This window comes from Giraffa tippelskirchi, chromosome Y (assembly GCF_054371585.1).
Source record: "Giraffa tippelskirchi isolate mGirTip1 chromosome Y, T2T-mGirTip1v1.2.pri, whole genome shotgun sequence".
NCBI lineage: Eukaryota > Metazoa > Chordata > Mammalia > Artiodactyla > Giraffidae > Giraffa > Giraffa tippelskirchi.
Genome location: NC_137290.1, coordinates 23,018,286 through 23,029,959, shown reverse-complemented (window position 1 = coordinate 23,029,959; position 11,674 = coordinate 23,018,286). Strand labels below are relative to the sequence as shown.

Sequence of the window (11,674 nt, the reverse complement as noted above, 5' to 3'; positions counted from 1 at the left end):
CACTAAATCAAATGGCTCTAGTGAAAATTTTGCAGCTATGTCTACTTCTGTTTCTCCGTACCGCAACTTATGTCCATTACAGAACAGTTAGTTTGGACCGAGGGTGGAGCCTTCTACCTTTCCAGGTTGGTATGGTAACATGTCAGCCCATGACCGTCCTTTTCCTAAATTACAACAGTCAGGCAATTTAGTTTTCCCAGTGCCAAAGATCCCTGATACATCTGCTGCTTCTCTTTCAAGATCCACTCATCAACCATCTTCATTATTTGAAAACGGTCCTAATACAACTGATGTACCAAATAGGTGTTGGATTATGGAGGACACCAAAGTGTAAAATTAATGTTGGGAGATGTCAACAAATTCCTACAATTCTCTTATTTGAAGAAAAAAGTTACATATTCATCTTCATAGGGCCAATTTCTATTTTGGAATAATTAAGAGTAAAATGAGTCTTTCTTTCCGTGCCTGACTATTTTACTCTGCATAATATAAACACTTCTGTGCAAGGTCATAAACTAAACACTACACTTGCTTTCACTGAAACCCACAGTCAGTTGATTGACTTCATTGCATAGAAGTGAGCAGACCCATGTTTGGTTTGGTAACAGTCCTGAATGTTAAGAATATGTGTATAGAAGGGTGATCAATCACTTTTATTTCAGGAGCCAAGTAGACTTATTGATGTGATTTTTCTGTGTAAAAATTCTTTAGCAATGACATTTTGCAGGTTTCATGTTTTTGGTTACTGTTTATGCAAGCAGCCTTTATTTTAAGTTGATGTAGAAGTAAACACTGGTTGAACATTGCCCTTCAATTGCTAGAAGACCAGTGACTTTATGATGTCAGCGCTACTCTTCAATTGCTAGGAGACCAGTGACTTTGTGATGTCACAGCTTTTTGACTTTGAGAACCATGCTGATGGTCTTGAGAGTTTATCTCTGTACGCCAGCCAAGCAGCACTTGAAGTTGGAGTGTGTAAAGTCAGACAAATGAGAAAAGTATCTGAAGAAAGATCTCTCTGAGATGGCACACATTCCTTCAGAAATTCAAGATGTGCCTCGTAAAGATGTATCAAGTGGTTGCAAAACCTCCATTGGATCGTCTTCGTGTGATTACACACTTACTGGGGACTCAGTTTTGAGATCTATGATTGAAGAATATGCTTTCCAGGCTTTGTCTAAGGAAGCTGGGATAAAAAGGCCACACTACACATTTTCTGTCTCTGAAAGAAATGAGTTGAATGATTTTCTTTCCCTCACTTTTCCACAAAAACTCTGGGCTATAGTTGAAAGTGATGAGTTTGAATCTATTTGGTGGGATGAGAGTGGCACTTCTATAGTGATCAACGAAGAACTCTTCAAGAAAGAAGTCTTGGAAAGAAAGGCCCCTTTCAGAATATTTGAAACTGATAGTATGAAAAGTTTAGTTAGCCAGCTTAAACTTTATGGGTTTAGTAAAAAGCGACAAACTTTTCAAAGATCTGCTTCACTCCCTGACTTTCTGGAAGAAGAAAACAATGTCTCTGTTTTGAGCAAGGTAATCCAAAATTTCCACTTACTGTCAATATGTAAGATTAAATCATGTGACTTAGAAAGCATGTTCACATATGTAGCTAAAACCGAATTTAAAATTGAGATAGCAAACTGTTGAACACGTTTTATTTTTTGAAGTTGAGAACAGCTGGAGGTTAAAATATTTGATACTTAATACACTCTCCTAGCAACTTGAAATCAGATACATGTCCTCAAGCTACTTTAAGTGGTATTTACTGTATATATACAACATATTTTTTAGTTGAGGAGCATACTTGTTTCTAACATGTAAGGTGTTAAAACTACTAATGGAGGTGTTGTCTTTGATTCTATTTAATTGGCATCATTAAAGGAATACATTTTTATAGTTTAACTTTGCTTGTCAGTTTTACCTTCGTTTATAAAAAACTAAATAATTGTATCCTTTGATTTTAGTTACAGATCTACCATAATCCAAATTTCAAAAGAGGCTATCCCCAACTTTTAGGAAGAATGAAAAGAAGAGTAGGGATTAGCAATGTGTTTCCGAAATCTTCACTAGTTCCAGATTACGAGAAGAAGCATGTTAAAGCAAGGGTCAACATAGATGATCGTAACTCTGGTTTTCATGCTCAAACTAGTGGAGAGAGTCCATTTTCAGCTTCCACCAGTTTAAGTGTGCCTTTCCCACAAAAGACTTATACCAGCCAGATAGTCCCTAAAACAAGCGCCCTATTTCCGCGTGACTTTCCTTCCCCATCAATATGAGTTAGACAAAGAGAACAGAACGTGGTAGATCAACCTGCTGTTTTAAACCAGTTGAGCATTTTTAATTGGCACTTCCATAGCACCTACACTCAAGCAAATGGCCATGTTGAGGACTTTGCTACTACCGCTACATCTACTTCTCAGAACCACATCGTATCTCCATTATGGAGCAGTTCTTTTGGACTGATGGTGGAGCCTTCTACATTTCCAGACAGGTATAGCGATATGTCAGCCCATGACAGTCCTCTTCCTAACCAGCAACAGAGAGGCAACTCAAGGTCCCCAGTGCCAACGATCGCTTATACACCCACCTCCTCTCTTTCAAGTCAATTCATCAACGATATTCCTTATGTGAAAACCATGCTAATTAAAACTGACCTATCAAATAAGTATCAGCTTATGGAACCTAATGAAGATTAAAATTTACGTTGGGAGATGTCAACAAATACCCACAATTCTTGTATTTGAACAATAAAGTTACATGTTCCTCTGCACAGTTTTGTTTTCTATTTTGAAACAATGAAGAGTAAATTAAGGCTTTATTTCAATGTCTGGCTATTTCTCTGCACTCTTTTATAAACTCTTCAGTTCAAGAAAACATCCGTTAGGCATCCTAGGTAAATGGCACCTAGCCTATTGTTTCTAAGCAAGAAAATGAGAACAAAGGGAAAAGAGGTAATGGATGTAAAGTGATTTGGGAAATCATCCCTGCTGAAATGAATGGGTGTCTAAATGAGGATGGTACGGGTGAAGGAACACATGCAAATAAAATCAAAACAAGTGCACCTACACAGTACGAACCTTAGTGCATTCACAGTTACATGATATTCTATTACGTATCGGTAGAGTCTTAAGATAGAGAAGGAAATGGTGCCCCGCTCCAGTATTCTTGCCTGGAGCATTCCGTGGAAAGGGGCTCCTGGTGGGCTGCTGTCCATAGGGTCGCACAGAGTTGCACACAACTGAAGTGACTTAGCAGCAGCAGAGTCTTAAGACATTAGACAGGAGATTGTCTTCATTCTAGAAATTCATTTCATACTTGAAAATATAAATATTGTAGCATGTCCAAAATTAGGATAACCGTTATACCATCACTGTGATACCAACGATTACAGGACATAATCAGTGACTGGACCATGGCCAGCACAAGATAGGTATTTTACAAGTGGTACTGTATAGGGTCATTTTAGCTCTGCTCTCCTTAAGGCGTACCTTTATTTCCTGCCACCATGATTCCACCCTATATTTCCTAATGCATATTTAGATTTTGCTTATCTGTTCCCTCAGAGACAAAATAAATTCCTCTGGTGATTGCAGCACCTCAGGATGGTTAACAAGTTCTTTGAAGACATGATATTTGTTTTCCGTAGTAGTTTCAGTATCATTCTCTTACACCGTGCTTCTGGAGCTACAATCACACACACTGCTTTCAGATGTGCTAAGCCCCTTCTCACAACATTGCCTCAACTCTTTCTTGGGGTTGGAAGGAACCTCTGTTCGCCCTCCTACCAAGGTGAGCACGGATATCAGGTCTTCAATGTGTTTTGGGTCTACCCTCTTTTCTTTGTGTATCTTTCACATCAGCTAAAACGTGTACTTACTGAATTATCAACAAGGAAATGTAATCACGAATCAAATGCTATATACATTACTCAACAACATCCTATAACCTGCACGATTATCATAATTGACCTTTCCTACTTACTGAGAATCTTTTCCCGGTTGATAAATATATATCTTATATGTTCATGAATGTCAAATGTGGGAATTCAAATTATAAAATGATTGCTGCTCTCATGAAGTTTACAGTCTATAACAACCCATACTAGTCATGTTGTTTCAGGCCCCAGTTCCCTAAAATTCAGTAGTAGTTATAGAGATATTTATGAAAAAAACAAACAAACAAAAAAGAATCATTCATTTTAATTCTCTAGAAAAGTCATGGAGTGCAAAAGAAACAAAAGAGACCATAGCAAAAATCAACAAAACTAAAAGCTGGTTTTTCGAGAAGATAAACAAAATTGATAAGCCATTAGCCAGACTCATCAAGAAACAAAGGGAGAAGAATCAGATCAACAAAATTAGAAATGAAAATGGAGAGATCACAACAGATTCCACAGAAATACAAAGGATCATAAGAGACTACTACCAACAGCTATATGCCAATAAAATGGACAACTTGGAAGAAATGGACAAATTCTTAGAAAAGTATAACTTTCCAAAACTGAACCAGGAAGAAATAGAAGATCTTAACAGACCCATCACAAGCACGGAAATCGAAAGTGTAATCAGAAATCTTCCAGCAAACAAAAGCCCAGGACCAGACGGCTTCACAGCGGAATTCTACCAAAAATTTAGAGAAGAGCTAACACCTATCCTGCTCAAACTCTTCCAGAAAATTGCAGAAGATGGTAAACTTCCAAACTCATTCTATGAGGCCACCATCACCCTAATTCCAAAACTAGACAAAGATGTCACAAAAAAGGAAAACTACAGGCCAATATCACTGATGAACATAGATGCAAAAATCCTTAATAAAATTCTAGCAAACAGAATCCAACATCATATTAAAAAGATCATACATCATGACCAAGTGGGCTTTATCCCAGGAATGCAAGGTTTTTTTAACATCCGCAAATCAATCAATGTAATACACCACATTAACAAATTGAAAGAAAAAAACCATATGGTTATCTCAATAGATGCAGAAAAAGCCTTTGACAAAATTCAGCATCCATTTATGATTAAAACCCTCCAGAAAGCAGGAATAGAAGGAACATATCTCAACATAATAAAAGCTATATATGACAAACCCACAGCAAACATTATCCTCAATGGTGAAAAATTGAAAGCATTTCCCCTAAAGTCAGGAACAAGGCAAGGATGCCCACTTTCACCACTACTATTCAACATAGTTTTGGAAGTTTTGGCCACAGCAATCAGAGCTGAAAAAGAAATAAAAGGAATACAGATAGGAAAAGAAGAAGTAAAACTCTCACTGTTTGCAGATGACATGATCCTCTACATAGAAAACCCTAAAGACTCTACTAGAAAATTACTAGAGTTGATCAATGAATATAGTAAAGTTGCAGGATATAAAATTAACACACAGAAATCCCTTGCATTCCTATACTCCAATAATGAGAAAACAGAAAGAGAAATTAAGGAAACAATACCATTCACCATTGCATCAAAAAGAATAAAATACTTAGGAATATATCTACCTAAAGAAACAAAAGACTTATATATAGAAAACTATAAAACACTGATGAAAGAAATCAAAGAGGACACAAACAGATGGAGAAATATACCGTGTTCATGGATTGGAAGAATTAATATAGTGAAAATGAGTATTCTACCCAAAGCAATCTACAGATTCAATGCAATCCCTATCAAGCTACCAATGGTATTTTTCACAGAACTAGAACAAATCATCTCACAATTTGTATGGAAATATAAGAAACCTCGAATAGCCAAAGCAATCTTGAGGAAGAAGAATGGAACTGGAGGAATCAACCTGCCTGACTTCAGACTCTACTACAAAGCCACAGTCATCAAGACAGTATGGTACTGGCACAAAGATAGAAATATAGATCAATGGAACAAAATAGAAAGCCCAGAGATAAACCCACGCACATATGGACACCTTATCTTCGACAAAGGAGGCAAGAATATACAATGGAGAAAAGACAACCTCTTTAACAAGTGGTGCTGGGAAAACTGGTCAACCACTTGTAAAAGAATGAAACTAGAACACTTCCTAACACCGTACACAAAAATAAACTCAAAATGGATTAAAGATCTAAACGTAAGACCAGAAACAATAAAACTCCTAGAGGAAAACATAGGCAAAACACTCTCCGACATAAATCACAGCAGGATCCTCCATGACCCACCTCCCAGAATATTGGAAATAAAAGCAAAAATAAACAAATGGGACCTAATTAAAATTAAAAGCTTTTGCACAACAAAGGAAACTATAAACAAGGTGAAAAGACAGCCTTCAGAATGGGAGAAAATAATAGCAAATGAAGCAACAGACAAACAATTAATCTCAAAAATATACAAGCAACTTCTGCAGCTGAATTCCCGAAAAATAAATGACCCAATCAAAAAATGGGCCAAAGAACTAAACAGACATTTCTCCAAAGAAGACATACAGATGGCTAACAAACACATGAAAAGATGCTCAACATCACTCATTATTAGAGAAATGCAAATCAAAACCACAATGAGGTATCATTTCACACCAGTCAGAATGGCTGCTATCCAAAAGTCTACAAGCAATAAATGCTGGAGAGGGTGTGGAGAAAAGGGAACCCTCTTACACTGTTGGTGGGAATGCAAACTAGTACAGCCACTATGGAGAACAGTGTGGAGATTCCTTAAAAAACTGGGAATAGAACTGCCATATGACCCAGCAATCCCACTGCTGGGCATATACACCGAGGAAACCAGAATTGAAAGAGACGCGTGTACCCCAATGTTCATCGCAGCACTGTTTACAATAGCCAGGACATGGAAGCAACCTAGATGTCCATCAGCAGATGAATGGATAAGGAAGCTGTGGTACATATACACAATGGAATATTACTCAGCCATTAAAAAAAATACATTTGAACCGGTTCTACTGAGATGGATGAAACTGGAGCCCATTATACAGAGTGAAGTAAGCCAGAAAGAAAAACAACAATACAGTATACTAATGCATATATATGGAATCTGAAAGATGGTAACGATAACCCTATATGCGGGACAGAATGAGAGACACAGATACATGGAACAATTTTATGGACTCTGAGGGAGAAGGTGAGGGTGGGACGTTCTGGGAGAATGGCATTGAGACATGTGTATTGTCATATGTGAAACAGAGCACCATTCCATGTTCGATGCATGTGACAAGGGCTCGGGGCCGGGGCAGTGGGATGATCCAGAGGGATGGGAGGGGGAGGGAGGTGGGTGGGGGGTTCGGGAAGGGGAACACATGTAAACCCATGGCTGATTCTTGTCAATGTATGGCAAAAACTATTACAATATTGTAAAGTAATTAGCCCCCAAGTAAAATAAATAAATTTATAAAAAAAAAAAAAAAAAAAAGAAAAGTCATGGAGTAAGGAGGGATCAAAATCAATGGCTGATCCTTCACATAGTTCACAATGAAATAAGATGAGCAGAGTGTCTGCCAGTTGGACCCCCCAGACTGTCATGAACACTACCTAGAAATCTTGGCAATCTCCACTTTGTGGCCATTTCTTTAGACAGTGGTGGCAATATCAAGTCATGGCCCTGTTTTGGTATGGTAACCCACATAGGACAACACCAAGTTAAGTTCACCGTTCTCATGTTTGGGGCTAATGCAGAGTGAAAGCTGTGGACTATTTGTGTAGATAAGGGAGGTGTCCAAACAGCACACACTTTTTCTTTCACTGAAAACTTTCATTAAATTTGGCTGAGAACACTATACTTTAGAGAGGTAAGCATTTTGCAGCAATTGTAAGAGTTATTGAAATCGGTGTCCTTAGTTATCCTTTCAAGCGCAAAGTCCAATGGTCTGGTTTTCGATTTCAGGCATCTTACTATGGAGCCAAATTTGCATGCTTTGAGAAATAGCACCTTAAAAGCAATCACATCTTCCATTTCATTGCCGTGTACTGATTATTCCTGCTCACTCCCTTTGATCTTCTTTTCCTGTTCTGCTTTGAGGGGCAGGTCCTTCTCAAAAAGAATAGGATTAATTCCCTTAGTGCTCTGTGGTAACTTGGAAAAGGCATGGATAAGGACATGCAATATATTATGTGGGAAAGCTACTGTTTTTGTTCCCTCCTGAAAACATAGTATTAAATTGTACCTCAATTGTCCTACCACGGGAAGCCTGGTTACATGATGCATTACCTTGGTGATCAATTCCCATATGGCTTTAACATATCAGTACCTTTAATTCTCAAAAGCTTATAGAGAAAGTATCTCAATACAGTAGGGAAATATTATACATGAGTTCAGTGTTCTTTCCCATACTTATTTATTTTATAATTTGTGCCTAAAATAGTAAAAGTGAGAACAAAAATTCAAGTGAGTTAACGCAGTGAGTTAAACACAGAAGATTGAGACAAGAAGTAGAAAAATTGATGGGAGAAGATCAGAGGATGAAATTGGGTGCTTATAATGGAACAAGCAAATGTGTAACTGCAGGGCCTAAATAGCTCAATATGACTTCACTATTGTTACCCTACAAATTATTTTCATTTTAGCAAATCACAGAATAGTCTTACATGCAAAGTACTTTAAGATCCCATGGAATGCACAACAAAGGTATATCTTTTAAAGCATTCTGATTTAAAATGTCGCTAGAGACATATCATTCAAGTAGAAAATGATTTCCAAAATTAAGCCTAGAGACAAGTATCAGAGAAACTTTGGGAAGTTCATAGGTGTCCTCCAGTGAGTCCTTGGGTTTTCTTTTCTTTTTGTAATTGTGTTTAAGCATACAAGATCGTGACTGTGCTTGTGTGTGTGTGCATCAGATTAAGAATGTGTTTGTGAGTGTATGTCTGGGCTCTCTTTTGGACTTTTATGTTAGAAATTTCAGCTGAAGAAATAGTTCATTCAAAAATACAGCCAGGCACAAATTAAACTGCCCATTCAAAACTCTTCTTTCTCTTTTCAAAGTGCAAGACAAACGGATGCGTCAAAGGTTGAAAGCATTTCAATAATAACCAAGCTCCTCCGCCCAAACATAGTTAAAAACTATGGTACTCTCCCAATCAACCCAGCAAAAGATGCGTGGGACCTTAGGTATCTATGATGTCTGGCAATAACAAAACACCCACCCTCTAATACGGCAGTACTCAAGAAGGCCATGTAGAGGCCTGGAGTTTCAACCAGGCCTTCCTCTTATAGGATACGACCTTCCTATAGGAGGCTGCACACTCACCAGTAATGAACACTCTTAGGCATCAAATGAAACTAAGGACGAAACCTGGAATTCTCTTCCCACATGGTGGAAGTCCCCTTCCCCCTTCCCAAGTGGATGTGATAGACATTTAAAATAAAAGGAAGTTATAACATGGCTCACATTCTTCTTACATAATACCTGAAATGTCCAAGCCCCACCACACTACTAAGCAGCTGACTACACAGGTCTTCTGGTCTCAAATCTGTGTGACAATCATCACATAAGAATTTTATGAATATTTGAGATGCATTGATAGTGCGGATCTGTAAAGCTAAATGTCTTTGAGATCTGACTCAAATAGGAAAACTGTGTACTCCCTGTCTTCAGTTTTATGGGGATTTCACATGCATTCACACACTTCCACAATGCTCAACCTTCATCTGAAGACAAAAACTGTGACATTAAGAGAAGAGGAATGGTCTATTCACAGAGAAGGCCAGCGGTAAAGTCAAAATGGATGCAGTTTCCTGCCTACATCCCTGCTCAGTAATGTAACCGCTTGTAAGCATTCCTAAGGGCGACTAGGATACACAAGTCAAAGATGCTTCTCCCAGGATTACAGAGTTGGATTGAGAACTGTAAGTTTGTTTACCTCTCATCCCATTCTTAAGATCACAAACCATAACTGTTAACCCATCAGAAGATGGGCAGCTCTAGCACATATTTAGAGACAATGCCTGCTTCTGCCTAAGACCAAGATTGTAGATCCAAGTGGCATATAGGGTACGGTTTCCATCTCAGGATACCACATGACTCCCCAGGGATTCTCCTTCTCTGGAAAGCTCTCAAGAGATGTTGTGAGAAGAATATTTTGAGGGTGGAAAACAAGGAAACCGACAAGAGTTGTGTTCTTTCTAATTGTCCTCAGTCTCACTTTTCATCCCATGTATAATGACAAAGTCTCCCAAGCACTGCCAATACCAATTTTTTGATGTTCTTCAGCCACTCAGTCTTGTCTGACTCTTTGTGACTCCATGTACAGCAAGAACCCTGGGTTCCCCTGCCTTTCAAATCACCAGTTTACTCAAACCCATGACTTTTGAGTCAGTGATGCTTTGCAGCCATCTCACCCTCTGGCATTCCCTTCTCGTCCTTCCCTCAATCTTTCCCAGCATCAGTTTCTTCCCAGTGATTTCACTCTAGGCCCTAGATGGTCAATATATTGGCTCTTCATGGTCAGCGTCAGAACTTCCGTGAATAGTCTGAGTTGAACTCCTTCATGCTTGGCTAGTTTGAACTCCATGCTCGCAACGGAACTCTCACACATCTTCTCCAGACCCACTACTGCAAAGCATCGATATTTTGGCACTCAGTTCCTGTGGTCCTGCTCACTCCTCCATACGTTACTCCTGAAAATCAACTTTGCCCTTTCGGATCTTTTTCAGTAATCACTCAGCTTATTAACATGGTGTCTAGACTGGTCGTAGCTTTTCATCCAAGTGGCAAGTGCCTTTTCGTTTCGTGGCTGAAGTCACTCCCTGCAGTGATATCAGAGGTCAAGAAAGTGAAACCTGTCACTGAGTCAATTGTATCCTATTGCTAGATCTCAAAATGTTTGGACCACATTCCATGGTCTTATTTTTAGTGTTCGTTGGTTTGTGTTTAGATTGAGTTTTAATCCAGCTTTTCCTGTCACCTCATCAGAGGGCTCTTTAGTCCCTAGTGTTTTTCAGCCATTTGTGTGTTGTCATCTTATAACTAAGGTTATTCACACTTCTCACAGTAATTCTGTTTCCAGCTTCAAATTCTTTCAGCAAGTTATTGTCCATGGTATACTCTGCACAGAAGTCAAATAAGCTGGGTGACAATATATAGCCTTGATATATTTCCTTCCCTATTTTGTACCAGTCCGTTGTTCCTTCTCCAGTTCCAACTGTTGTTTCTTGACCTGCGTGCACCTTTCCCAGGAAACAGGTATGGTGGTCTTATATTCTTATCTCTTTAAGAATTTTCCACAGTTTGTTGTGACCCACACAGTCTAAGGGCTTCCCCTGTGATTCAGATGGTAAAGCGTCTGCCTGCAATGGGGGAGGCCCAGGTTCGATCGCCGGGTCTGGAAGATCCCCTGGAGAAAGAAATGGTAGGCTACAGTCCATGGGGTCGCAAAGAGTCAGACACAAATGAATGACCTCACTTTCACATGCAGTCTAAGCCATTAACAGAGACAATAAAGGAGACGTAAATGACTTTATGAAACACCCTTGCTTTTTCTCTGATCCAGACTCCAATTAAGGTTTACCTATTAAGATTAAATGACTAACTACACCTGCCTGCTCGCTCTCTCTCTGTTTCAAGTTGTTGCTGCTACTGCTGCTAAGTCGCTTCAGTCGTGTCCGACCCTGTGCGACCCCAGAGACGGCAGCGTACCGGGCTCCTCCGTCCCTGGGATTCTGCAGGCAAGAACACTGGAGTGGGTTTCCATTTCCTGCTCCAATACATTTAA

At 39.0% G+C, this 11,674-nt stretch overlaps 1 long non-coding RNA gene across 1 annotated transcript; it reads left to right on the top strand.

Annotated features, from left to right (window-relative positions):
- Positions 1 to 879: 879 nt before the first annotated feature.
- On the top strand, positions 880 to 2,773 carry LOC145537598 (uncharacterized). The gene is made up of 2 exons (XR_014076400.1): positions 880 to 1,536; positions 1,968 to 2,773. It is a non-coding gene; the product is annotated as an uncharacterized LOC145537598 (long non-coding RNA).
- Positions 2,774 to 11,674: the final 8,901 nt, after the last annotated feature.